The sequence below is a fragment of the Myotis brandtii genome, unplaced genomic scaffold (genome assembly GCF_000412655.1).
Source record: "Myotis brandtii unplaced genomic scaffold, ASM41265v1 scaffold4, whole genome shotgun sequence".
Classification (NCBI taxonomy): Eukaryota; Metazoa; Chordata; class Mammalia; order Chiroptera; family Vespertilionidae; genus Myotis; species Myotis brandtii.
The window spans coordinates 4877095-4891517 of NW_005365371.1; positions in this window are offsets into that span (position 1 = coordinate 4877095).

The window sequence follows — 14423 nt, forward strand, 5'->3', positions numbered from 1 at the left end:
GCCTCGTGTCCTCAGTCACAGTTGGACTCAACGGGACTCAGTTAAAGCCATGTAGGTCCAAACACCAAACACGTGGGCAGCAGAGGAAGTCTCCGCTGGCCATGGGGTGAAATGGAAATGCTTTAACCTCCCCTTCTTAGCGTTTGTGGAAGCAGAGTCCCAACCTCAGACACAGAATCATTAAATGGCTCTCATTCTAGGGGAGAGGCAGAGAGGAAGAAAGATGTTGGCACCCTCTCTCCTTAGCGTCCTCAGGCTGGGACTCTGGGTAGCACCAACTGACTCACAGAGTAGGAGACTTTGTGACCCTGGAGAGAAGAGCCCCACACTTGCTGGTGGCTGAGTCCCTGTCGTGAGCATAGACTTGGAGACATGACACTGCAAATGAACACCGGCTTTGCAAAGGGGTGGGATCTGCCAGCTCTCTAGTTTAACTAGATCTCTGCAGTGACATCCAGGCATGTTTTGCATTAAACCAGAGTCGGTAATTTCAGAGGGAAACAGCCCTGAAATGGCATGAAAGACAAAATTCTGTTCCTTGAAAAATGACACCATATGTGGCTGCATTGCTGCAGTTAGGGTAAAAGGCTTTTCCTCCTTTTGTTACTCATCAAGCCGCCAATGTTAATGTCAGATTTGCAACAGAACCATATACTAATGGAACCTAAATTAGCTCTAAAATTAGCTCTTAACAAGAAACTGGAGGCTAGCTCAAGGCAAGCAGATTTCTCTGACTGTGGGAGACAGGAAGCATTTTAGCAAAGCAGCCACATATCGATGGTCTCGAGCCTCTAAAAAGATTACCCTTTGCTCTGAGTGAATTGCCCAGGAAGAATTGTCTGCTGTCTGCCTATGTGTCAGGAACTAGCAGCTCAACCTGTAGTTTTAAGAAAACCTTCCCCCCAAACAAAGAAGCTATTGAGAGATTGGAGTGAGGGTGAGGATGAGAGAAGGATTTAGGGCAGCGGTTCTCAACTTGTGGGTCACGACCCCTTTGGGGGTCGAATGACCCTTTCACAGGGGTTGCCTAAGACCATCAGAAAACACATATATAATTACATATTGTTTTTGTGATTAATCACTATGCTTTAACTATGTTCAATTTGTAACCATGAAAATACATCCTGCATATCAGATATTTACATTATGATTTATAACAGTAGCAAAATTACAGTTATGAAGTAGCAACGAAAATAATTTTATGGTTGGGGGTCACCACAACATGAGGAACTGTATTAAAAGATTGTGGCATTAGGAAGGTTGAGAACCACTGAGTTAGGGGGGTCAGATCTTGTTTGACGACTGGATCCTGGAAGTGGCAGTGTTCTGGGTTTTAGAGCATGTTCCATTATTATTGTTTATCTAACACCTTCAGAGAACCCAGACACTACAGGAAAACCAGTGATGAAACATACTTGAACAATGTTTAGCAGTTGAAATTGATGATTGTGAGTTATCTTTCACCATCCTGAAAAATTATGGAGTGAAAATTTTTCTAAAGCGCATCCTATCAGTAGTAACATCTCTGAGATATTGATAGAGTGATAAACTTCACGAACAAGCCAAGTATTTATTGCCCTTGGCTCATCAATGATCCTAGGTTGGAATTTAAAGGTCATTGGGTCAGCATTTTTTTATAATTTTGTTTTCTTTTTAAATCCTCACCCGAGGATATGTTTATTGGTTTTAGAGAGAGAGGAAGGGAAAGATCGAGAGAGAGAGAGAGAGAAACATCAATTGGTTGCCTCCAGTATACGCCCCAAATGGAGATCAAACCTGTAACGGTTTTGGTGTACGGGATGACACTCCAACCAACTGAGCCACCCAGCCGGGCCTGGGTCTGCATTTTGAAGGCCATTTTGATCTGGGAGTTCACTCCAGGTTTGTGGACCAGGGTTGGTGGCAAAAGGAGAATGTAGGAAGTAGGATGGTGATTAGAACCACTGAAACCTACCCAAGGAAAAAACCAAAAGAACTAGGAAACCAGATAGATGCAGTCAGAGAGCAGCAGGAAGCTGACATTAGTTTAGGTGCAAGGTGGTCTGAATTAGGTACCTCCCACACGCAATCAAGAAAAATGTATCCAATTCTGTCAACGAGGTGCCTACATTCCTCATCCACTTCCAAAAAGTATGAATTCCTGTGTAGCCAAGGAGCATCTCTGAACCTCACATTTGGGGCATGTGAATTCAATGCAGCTCACACCCTGCACCTGCATAGAGCACAGTTGGTTGAGCATTGGGGTGGTTGGGCTAAGTCCTCCTCTCAGCCTCCCAGGGCTCAGTCTATTGGGATGATAAGATGGGTACATAGACAACCAAAATATACATGAGCGGGGGTCAGAGCTCTAGCAAGGGCCCAAGCTTGGGGCTATGAAGGAGCAATTAGGTCTGTGTTATATGTGGAGAGTCTGCACAGAAGAAGTGATATCTGAACTGGACCTGGAAGAAAGGGTACAAATCTGTTACAAAATTTTTAGACCATCAGAAGCCAAAACTCTAAGCCTATTAGGGAAGAAAAAGAAAGATGGTGTCATAAAAAAAACTTTTGTCATGGGTTCTAATCCCAGCATAGAATTAAAAATTGCTGTGTGTCATTGACTAATTCGTTTAACTTCTCTGCATTGAACTTCTCTGGCAATTAAGCAAGATGGTGTGTGTGGAATGTGCTTTGTAAAAGATAAAATACTACACAAATTCTTATTGTTAGAAATGATACGTGTACTGCTTCACGAGGTTGCTATGAGACTTCTTTGAAAGTGCTAGTCAAAAGAAAGTTATTATTATAAAAAAAATTCTAGAATCTTCTGGCCCCAGAAAGAACTGCAGATGTAATAAAGGTTTATCGAATTATTAACAATTGAAGGAAAAATGGAAGCCCGGAACACACTGTATTAGGTTAGCTAGAATTACAACGGGCAGAAACCTATTTCTTATTAAATAAAAAGAGAGCCTTTTCAGTGAGACAAGCATCAAGTTCTCTACTGATGCTTATAAATCAATTTTTAAGGTAAAGAACTTGCTATCATAATTGTTCATTTTTTCTGCCACTGCTTGGCAGGGCAAATCTCATAAACTCACGACCTTTTGTGTTGGTACACATACATCCATCTTCTCAGATTATCTCTGCAGTTTAGGATCTGCCGTGCAAATGTATCAACATTGGTGAGCATGGGCTCCCATTTTGTCCTTTTCTAAATCTGCCAAGAGCTTCATGAGATCGTTTCTGATAAACCTCATCAATAAATCAAGCTCCCTTTGAATATATCCCTCAGATGGAAGAAAAAGAGAGATTCCCAATTAAAAACAGCCACAGACCACAAAACTTGACAGTACACAAATGGGAAGTATTTTTTTAAAATATATTTTATTGAGTTTTTACAGAGAGGAAGGGAGAGAGATAGTCAGAAACATCGATGAGAGAGAAACATCGATCAGCTGCCTCCTGCACATCTCCCACTGGGGATGTGCCCGCAACCCAGGCACATGCCCCCGACCGGAATCGAACCCAGGACCCCCCAGTCCGCAGGCCGACGCTCTATCCACTGAGCCAAACCGGTCTTGGCAAATGGAAAGTATTTTAGTTTGCTAGGCCTGCCATAACGAAGTACCACAGACTGATGGACTTAAACAACAGAAATCGCCCCTGCCCGCCCCCAATCAGGATGTGGAGGATGGAAGGACAAGATGCTGGGCCAATAGCATTGGCTTATATTGAGGCTTCTCTCCTGGTCTTGTAGTTGGCCATCTTTTCCCTGTGTCTTCACATGGTCCTTCTCTTGGTGCCCAAATTTCCTCTTCTTCTAAAGACACCAGTCATATTGGATTAGGGCCCATTCAAACGACCTCATTGTCCCTTAATTAGCTCTTTAAAAGTCTTATCTCCAAATACAGTCACATTCTGAGGTACTGGGGGTTAGGACTTCAATGTATGAATTTGTGTGTGGGGGGGGGCAGGGATTGGGGGAGGGGGAGGTGTCATGATTCATCCTGTGAGAGGAAGGCATCAGTACTTCATGTAATCTCTGAAAAAGCAAAAAGCCCCTAGGTAACCTCCACAATGCCAGTGGAAGACAAAGACATTCACACCTCCTCCTGCACAAATGGCACACATCTGTAATATGTGTTTTGTCCACGCTTGGGGCTGTGTGTGGCCCATGCAAGGGCACAAATGGCACCATGCAGTACCTTTCTGTTGCAGCAGCCCCATGGAAGGGGTTGTGGGAGAGGAGGAGGGGCTTGTCAAGGTCAGCTGTGCTGGCATCTGAACAGCAGCTGCAGGAGCAGCAGGAAGGAATGGGGAAAGGAGAGAGGGGAGCCATGCAGCTTTGCCAGGAACCATGTGGGTTCTTTCCCCTGACAATTTTACTTTCCTAAAGGAATTCCCCTGGCCAGTTAGGAAGCCAGGGAGCAGATCCTGAGTCCCTGGGGATCTGATCCCCTTCCCACCCCCAAGCCTGATAGATGCCATCTGATGGGGAAGATGGAGATGGAAAACACTGTCTCATTAACAACAAGCTCTGCCCTTTCAAATTTCCAACGAAATCTGCAAAGAAAAACAAGTGTGTTCAAACGCCACTTCACCCCACCCTGCAGCCGGGGGCCTGGGCCCCACGGTCCGGAAGCTCCCGATTTTCCTATGGGAACGGTGTCTGTGCTTTAAGGCATGCTCCACAATGCCTGTAATTTTCCACCTGTAGGACCTCCCTGACAGATACAAGCCTAAACAGGAGTGACAAAGGCAATCGGGGAAGCACAGCTCTCAGCCTAATGAAATAGGATCGCCGAGAGATGCTTGGAATTAAACCAGTCAGAACAATGACCAGAATTACTGAATGCCTCCTGTGTGCAGGCATTTACATACATGGTACAATGTAATCCCCTCACTCTGAGGTAGCGATCATTGCCTTCATTTTACAGAGGAGGAGGCCCAAGTGCAGCAAGGTTTCTTCCCCAGGACCAACAGCTATAGGTGACAGGGCCGGGGTTTGAAACAAAGCGGGGACAGCTGTTCACGGGACGGTGCTACCTTCCCCACACGCAGGCAGCATGGCCCCTGGAGTCAGCACCAAATGGCCCTCCTTTCACCTCTGCCAAGGGTAGCCTCATGCGGCCACTCAGGGCTCTGCTCAGGAAAGCACCCGGAAGGCCCATAACAAAGGGGTATCGAACTCAAGTGTCACTAGGTCCTGACAGAGGCCACACTGGGTCATGGGGTGGATGCCAGCACCCTGATTCCGGACAAAGTTACTGGAAGGCCTGGGAGAGTCCTGGCTGGATTAGTGATGTGCTGTGCGAGGGACAAAGTGGACAGAAGCGGATTTCCAGACCCTGGAGGAACCGCCCTCTGAGATCCATGGGGCCCCTCTTCTTCCCTCTTTAAAATGTCGGTGTTTAATCCAGAGCGTGCTGTGCGAGGGACAAAGTGGACAGAAGTGGATTTCCAGACCCTGTGGAGGAACCGCCCTCTGAGATCCATGGGGCCCCCCTTCTTCCCTCTTTAAAATGTCGGTGTTTAATCCAGAGACGTTACAGTGATGTCTAGTCTGAAATAGCAATTTAACCGAGAAGACAGAACGTGGAGAGCAGTTATGCCTCACACGGTCGCTGTTCTCTTAGACAAACTGTTTCTCTATCACATGCTTTGCTTCTCTGGCTGCCAAACTGGGCCAATGAAGCTGACCACCTCTTTACCCGCGGGGAAAGGAGAAAGTGTTTACATTCAGCAGAGCTTGGAGCTCCTGGAGAAAAGTGTTAGCTAAACACTGTACCTTTCCAATGGAATCTGGGCTTGTTTTCACTGTCACTGCCAAGCTCAAAGTACGCAGCATTCCAGATGTGTCCTGTGGAGCTTTAAGAACCTTCTTTATTTCCTGAGTGTTCTGAGAATGAAGGTGCTAATGTGTTGTAGAAAACTATGTATTATCTCTTTTGAAATTTGGAAGCTTTAGCTAGGTAAGGGAAAATCCGATTAAGAAATCAATCTAGTCATTAATTTCTATTCACACACAGACCCTCCCTCTTGGCAGGTGTCGATCAAAAGTTTATAGAAACACTGTCAATCTCGGGGAAACCCTGCCTCACTCTCTCATCCTCAGGGAGAGGAAGTATTTATTTTTCCTTTTTCTTAATCAAAACTCGTTTCTTCCCCAAAGCGCTTTCTAAACAGCATTGATTTTCCCTGCTTGAACTGGCCATTAATAATGCTGAGTCCTCCGGAGCCTCTTGAATGCCTTGTCTGTGTTTGGGGTTATATTTGTTTGCTGAGGCCCTCTGGGAGTCCGCCTCCCAGCTGAAGGTGGGTAACCCAAGATGGGCTTTCAGGGTGATTCACATCACAGCCACATCCCAACCTGGGTCAAGGGGTGCAGGAGTGAGTTTGTCTGAGGCTCACCCCACCCTCAGCACCTCCACCTACAGCCAGGTCCAATCAGTGACCGTCTCCTGCTCTCAGCGCTTGGCCAGCAGGCAGGCACCTGCTACAGAGCTCACTGGTAACCAAAGTGTGACCTGCTAATGAGATGAAGGACTGTCCCTGAACCAGATACCTTTTAGGGATCTCTAGAAACTCTCTGGCCTCTCCAAGGGCCACTTGTTTCAGCCCCAGTCTTCACTGCAGTGACCAATTCTGTGCGGGTCCCAATAACCTTCACCTGGCCTGACCCAGGCCACACAGTTCACCTCCAGTCATGGGGGCTTCCCTGTTGATCCTGACACAAAATGCCCCGTGGACCACCTGGTGTTCATGCATGCACACCGTGGAGGAGTGGGGGAATTCACACTCTGTGGGCCAATGTCTCCAGTAGATGGGCGCCAGTAGATACCTCGGTCTCTTCCTCCTCCAGGCTGAGAAGGAATGTTGTATGTAGTTGTTATTGGCCTCAGAAGATGGTCTCATAGAATGAGCAGTTGTAGTTTATACAGGCTGTGGACAGCTTGGAAATACGCCCTTCTCTTGGCTCTCCCTCAGCTGTGCTCCCCTTTTCCCTTACTCCTCCTCCTTGGGATTGCCTCCCTGATAAAGCAGATATACTTAACACTTACATCAGGTCTGCGTTCTGAGGAATCCAGGGTAGATAGTCCTTCATAAGTATGTGAGCATGTTAAAGGGGGCATCTAGAAGGAGGAGCTATTAAGACTCAAAGAAAGGAATTCTAACGATGGAATCATGGACAGTGTGGTTGAAAGGGGGTGATGTCAGTCCAGATTTTCAAAGAGAGTGTGTGTCAGGAGGGAAAGGTGAAAGGGTTCCCTGACCCAATATCAGCAAGTATGGAGGCTCCCCCACACCAACAAGCAATTCTCGAACACCAGCGGGGTGTCCAACAATTCAACTCAATTCTGACACTGTCCACCCAGAGGTAGAATCAGACTTCACAGGTTGAGGGCTCAATCCTACAACATTGCCCCTGCTCCCAACTTCAGACCCCAGTTTGAGGCCCAGGTGCCTATACTTCTGACAACTAACTATAAATCAGAGGTTCCTATGACCCCCTCTGGGGGTTTGATTAATTTGCTAGAATGGCTCACAGAACTTAGGGAACCCATTTACTCACTAGATTACTGATTTATTACAAAGGATATTAGAACATACAAACCAGCAGTCCGACGAAGAGATGCAGAGGTTGGGGTCCTGAACACAGGAGCTTCTGTCCTCTGGCAGCTTGGGGAAGCAACGTGGAAGCACTCAGAAAGAAAGGATGTCACTGTCCTCCTGGGTTTGTATGAGGGCTTCCTGGTCATGACTGATTAAGTCATTGGCCATTGGAAACTGAACTAAGTCTCCAGCCCTTCTCCCCTCCCTGGAGGTCCTGGGGGTGGGATTGAAAGTTCCAAACACGTAATCACGGGGTACCTAAGGAAGGGGGCCAAAAATTACCTCATTAACTTAACAAAGACATCTCAATCCCTTTCCATTTAGGAAATTCCAAGGGTTTTTCAGAACTCTGTGCCCAAAACTAGGACTACAACCAAATATACTGTATATTCCTTATTATACACAAAAGGGAATAACGCTCTAGTCTCCTCTTCCTTCTGCCATTGCCTTGACCCAAGCTTCTCTGCCTGGCTGTGCTGTGACACACTTTCTTCCCACTCGTACATTCTGCTTCCCAAGGTGTTTCATCCCAGAGAAACACCTGCTCCCTCTGAAGGAGGCTGCCTGAATTATAAATGAGCCTCCAACAGAGAAAGATGTGCTCCAGAGAGGGAAAGGAGAAAAACAGGTAAACAAGTGGGTCACAATGTTCCTCTGCGTACCTCAGGATGACGCAAACTTCACTTTCTCTTGGGCCCCTGGTTTGAGCCCTGAAACCCTCAGGATGGTCTGCAATCACCTTGACTGCCACTTTCTTCATGTGCTCTGGGCTTCTCCACCTCTGTCTTTCCTTCCCCTCAGCCTCTTTCCTTTGCTCAGATGTGCCCTTTTGCTCTCCTCTCTCTAATGTCCAAATCCTCTGCGTTCTTCAGAACAAAGTGCTAGCTCCTCCAGGAAGCCTTTCTGGATTCCCAGTTGGGCTTGATCTCTCGGTCCTCAATCTTTTCCCTTCTTAACTTTCTTACCTCTGACTGTGAGCATCCTATTTGCAGGTGTCTGGCTAATTCTCCTCTCTGAGTTGGTAAGGAAATAATGAGGGAAGGCAGGAAGGAGACTCCGTGGGCCCAGACAAGTGTCTCCTGAGTCTGGGAAACGCAGGGTCAGTGGCCAGTTTTCTTTGCTTCCTCTTCCGTGTGCACTTCTGATGTTGCTAATGACAAGTCGCAGCAGGAAATCTCAAATGTGCTGCTCTCAGGTAAGGTGTTGCCTGAGGTAATTCTCTCTTGTTGCCTCCCTTTACCTTGCTGAAAAGCCTGTGCGTCCAAAGCTCATTACTGACTCCAGTATGGACTTTGTAGAGAAAAGCTGCCTAAGGACATGACAGGTGCTATGGCTGGGCACCAAGCACCCATGGGGAAAGAGGCTGTGCTGGGGGATGGGAGGCCCCTGAACCTTACTTTCTCCTCAGTCCTCCTCCCCAGCCCAAACTCTTGTAGTTCCCTTTGAGTCTGCTCGCCTCTCCTTCCTTTAACACTAGGTTTAAATCCATGAGGACTAGATCTACTATCTTGCACATTTGGACAATACTCTTTTGCACATAGGGAGCTCTCATACATCTGTATTGAGTTAGTAAAGACAGACCATTTCCTTAATCCAAATTGCTTGAAGAGAAAGGAGACACAGGTGAGGTGTATTGGAGATCCTAGTTGCCTTCTAGACCTGCTGAACCCTGGGCTTGATGTGACCCAGGCATCCTGTAGACTTGCCGGAATAAATATAAGACACTCTCCCGGACTCCTACCCTCTAGCACAGCACAGGAAGGTGGACAATCACTATCTGTTTCGTAGTTGGGGAACCTGAGGCCCAGGTTGTTCAGTGACTTGCTGACAGAGCCGGGAATAGTGCTGGTGGAGCCAAAACAAGCCCTGGGTCTTAGGCTCCTGGTGCTGTGCTCCTCCCTCCTGTGTAGCCCGCCTCCAGCTCAGGCCACTGGGCTCCAAATTAATTAGGCAACAATGAAGTCTTTGGAGGAAGCTGAAAGTGAGAGCAAATGCCCTGAAGGGACTGGTGTGGGGAGTGCAAACCAGAATGGCCTGTTTTCATTGATCTTTGATTGTGCCAATAACTGCCAGCTCTCAGGGCAAGCAGCTGCCATTTCTGAGTCAGCACCCTCGGGTAAGACTAGGCCTGCCCAGAGTTCAGGCATTTCTGGCTCTTTTTATTCCCCCCAAGTTCTTTGTGTGGGAAGTGGGTCTATGCAAAGCAAAAGGTTTCTGCTTTCTTAATTAGCCAAGCAGCTTGGAGCCTGGAGTCCTGGGAATACTGTCCAGGGTCACCTACAGCTCCCCCCTCCTCCCCCCCATAAGTTTTCTTAGAATCCCCAAGAGACCCACTCTGCTGATGGAGCTAGATACAGCTCTGAAGATGCTGCAGGAAGCTTCGAAACACAAATATTTTGTGAAGGAGTTTGAAAACTTTCATGCTGCTTAGCAAGTTTCTTAGCATTAGCAGATATTCAGGGCCACCCAGGGTGCATATCCCTGGGAGAAAGAGAAGGCCTCCAACAGGAAGAGAAAATAAATTCTCCAATCCATTGGCTGTCTTGGAACAGTGAGAAGGACCCTGGACTTGGGAGTCCTCTTGCCGCTGAACTCACATAGCTAAGGGCTTGCCTGCATCCACACAAAGATGTTTAACCCACATCTCAAACCTAACAGAACCCTTGATTCCCTCCCTCTCACCTCAATATGCACCTCCCTTAATCTTCCCCATTTAAATAAATGACCTCATTATCTACTCCAAAATAAATGGGTTTGGGCTTAAACCAAAAATTTAGATTCATCCTCAATTCCTCATTTTATCACATCTCCAAAGAAAATCTTTGGTTCCATCATCACAAGATATACTGAATCTGCTCATTTCTCTTCATCTCCATTGCTACCATTCTCTTCCAAGCAGCCGTCATCCATTCAAACAACCCATTTGGGTCTATCCACAGCCACCCTGGCTCCATGACAATCCCTTTCATCATGCAAGTATAGTAGATGCTCAAAAATTTTTTGGGCATAAGTGAATATTTTCAACTGGAGTCAGTAGACTACAGTGAGCTGATTTCCAGAGCAGCAACTACAAGGGCCTGGGAGCTGAACCTGCAAGTAGAAGGGAACCTGTAACTGTATGAAGCCAAAGCAACTCTCTGAAAAGACAACATTCAGATAAACCAGTTATTTGTTTTCACACAATTTTCTTTTAAATCTTAAAACTGAATTTAAAATTTTCCCCACTGATTTCAGTAAGCTGGTCAAGAAGGCAGCCTGCAGTTTATAAATGCCTCTACCTCCATCCTGTATTTGACTTCTCACAGCGCAGTGGGCATGGTATTGGCTGAAGAGGCGGAAGCTCTGAGGGAAAACATGGCTTGCCCAGGAAAGAGCAGACTGGGATGGAGGCCCAGCGCAGTCAGACTCCTTGGCCAGTACCCCTGAAGGCAGCAACTGTGTTGGTTTCACAGGCCCTGGTCAAGGTCCACCAGACACAGTGTTTGTGTGGAGCTGCGTGATAGATACTTGAGAATAAGGATGAGGACAAGATGGGAGAAACTTCGTTTAGTTTTAAAAGAATCTAACTAGCCAGGACTTGGGTATTCAGATATAAGACTGATTCTGTACATCAATTCCATTAAGAGAAAAAAGACTCTAGAGTAACCCTTTTTGAGGTCACAGTTCCATAGTATTTTGGAGCTGGAAGAACTGTGTTAGGTTCTGGGAAGAGCCCTTGTCCTCAGGAAGAATACAATCACAGGCATGGGATTAAGCACCAAATGGCTCTAAGACAAAGCAGAACATCCTAAGAGTGTCACCAAAGTTTCCAGAAGCAAGTCTTTTTAGCCATGACCCTTAAGGAAAGTTTCATGGGGGAGGGAAGATCCTTGTGACCTAGGTCTAGAGGAAAAAAGTGCAAGTTTCACAGGCAGAAATACATTCTGAGAAGAGGGAAGAGTTTGAGCAAAGGAGACCAGAAAGGTCAGGGTGTGTTAGCAATATGGGGAACAGTGGTGACATGACCACAAAGTGAGTTGAGACAATCAGCTCATTCTTCACAAGGACTCTTCAGTGGGAGTACCACTGGCTTGGGTTCCAGCCCCAGCTCAGGCACTGATTCCCTGAGGGACCTGTCTCTCTGGACCTCTGGGCCTGTACCTTCATCTTACTAATAAAAGCCTAGGTGGTCCTCACACCGTCACGCAGTGATGTCCTCATGCCAGCACAAGATGGCTGCATGCACAGTGGGTGTGCACAGGTGGGCGGGATTGGGCTTGACGCTGTGTGTGCGACTTGGAGCCTGCCTGGGAGTCCCGCCTCCTCCCAGCTTCATGCATGGCCAGGCCTGGGGATCCCATGGCTCTGCACAGCGAGGGGGAGGCGGGTCCGGCGGGTCCTTGCATGGTGTGGAGGCCTGGAGGGCTCGGCCTCTCCCGCATGGTATGGGGGAAGCGGGTCTGGTGGGTCCCTACGCAGCGCAGAGGCCTGGGGATCTGCAGCTCTGGCCTACCTCTTTGGGGCAATTCATCAAGGAGCCCCGGATGGATGGGCAGGGCCCACCTCTTTGGGGCAATCTATTGCAGGGCTCCTGCACTGTGAAGGGCACAGGCCAAGATGGGGGACCCCCCACCAGTGCACAAATTTCGTGCACCGGGCCACTAGTCCTATATAATAAAAGGCTAATATGCAAATCAACCAAAAAGCAGAACGACCGGTCGCTATGATGTGCACTGACCACCGGGAGATGCTCCTCAATGCAGCTCTCACAGGGGGAGCACCGCTCAGCCAGAAGCCAGGCTCATGGCTGGCGAGCACAGTAGTGGTAGCAGGAGCCTCTCCCGCCTCCATGGCAGTGTGAAGGATGTCCGACTGCCATCAGACATCCCCAAAGGCTCCCGGACTGCAAGAGGGCACAGGCCAGGCTGAGGGGACCCCTTCCCCAAGTGCACGAATTTCCTGCACTGGGCCTGCAGTCTATAAATAATAGGGTTTTCCAAAGATGCTGAGTGAGGCCTCAAGTTCTACAGAGCTGCTGCTTTGATAAGCTTTCATATTGAGCTGCCTGGGGAGACTTTATTTTAAGAATGGCTTTTGTGCTTGAAAAATGTTTAAAAGCCACTCATCTGAGTAAATGAGTTCCCTCCAACTGTATAATTCTATTTCTGCTGCAGGCTTGAGAGTTCCTCTGGTTTGTCATTCAAATGAAGTATGACTCATTTAGGATTCACTAGGTGCCTCTGAATTGTCTATGGCTGTATTAAGTCATTTGACCTGTTTTTAGCAGAAAATCCAATTTTTATTTATATCCTTAGGCGAAAGGAGCCTGGTGCAGCTAAAAGAGTCTTAGGAAGCAAGTCAGCAGATCTGGCTGGTTCCATGCTGTAATAACAAATATCATTCATAATAAATACAAATAAAAGAATGAATATGTGTTGACTAAATGCTAACTAGCTACACCATCTGAGGAAGTCTCCATGCCTCTCTGATATTTATTTTTACCATCTCCAAAATGCCTGCCTGGCCTGCCTTAGAGCACTTTTAGGAAGATCAAATGAGAGAATATGCTTGAAAGCTCTTTACAAACTGTAAAGTGCTCTATAGGTATAACCAGTGGCCCAGTGCACTGATTCGTGTACATTGAAAGGAATCAGGCTCCCTTCTCTCTGGTTCCAGGGTGCGTCACCCGAGAACCGCTGCTGCCAAGTCACCGCAGCTCGGCAGCTCCTGGTGGTCAGTGCGCGTCATATGTATGGGCCGGTTGGCCGGGCACTTAGCCTTTTATATATATAGATGTACTGGGTGGAGCATGGGCTTGCGACAGCAGCTCTCCCTGGTGACTACAGAGGCATGGTTTGACTCAGAGATCTCAGGAAGTGACTGATTTTCTCAGGCAAGCCTTTCTCAGCTTGTTGGTAAGCAAAAATAAATTTAAAACTAAAAAAAATAAAGACTCTTGCTGCCTATTTTAGATGTTTCGTCTCACTCCAAGTCCCAGCTAGACTTCTCAGCCGCAAGGTAATGGTAGAAACCTAAGGAAGGAGCCTTGGCCAAGACAAACCTGAGGGAAGTCAGAGGCGGAAGGTCTTGTCTGGCTTCCAAAGATATTTATCAGTTCTTTGCATTGTTTGTGAGCTCAAGATGGGGCTTTTAAAATTATTTTTGAATTCCTAATCAAAGCCACATCATTAGGCAAATAAATTAATGGGCACATTTTCTGTGTCAGTTTAAGGAAACACTAATTCTTCCATCAAACTTATTCACTGATAATTCACCTATTAAAACTTCACCAATGACATCTGTTTCTCTTTAGCCTAAACTACCATCGCCACAGGTTTCTTTGAGCCTGAATTGCCAGAGCTATTTTATGGACTATTCAGATATGCTGGTCTTCTCAATCAAGGGGTTGAAACATCAAGGGACTGCAGTCCTACCTGGGCTGTCAGACTGGGAGGCCAGAAAGAATGCCTTCGCCCAGACACATTCCGTGGCTCTGGAACCTAGACTGCTTGGCCTGGCTGAAGGTCTCTCCAGTCTGGCCCCATTCTAGTTGTAGTAAAGTTTACTGACAAAAGTCCTAAGCTGGGAAGAGGAGACAGACCTCAATTTTTGTCTGCCTCTGCTCCTGATAGCATGTCCCTTCTGTTGTATGTGCCTCAGTTTCCCCACTGGTCCAAGAAGGAGGTTGAACTAGTCCAGGCTGGAAGCTCCATTAATTCTTGGGAGTGAGGAGTGAACTCGGGGGTAAGAGGAAAGCTGAGACAACAGAGCAGTTCCGTTTTTAGCAGATTGACATATTCTGAGTAAGGTTTCTTTTAAGAAGGATGCCATTGCTAAAAAAAAATTTA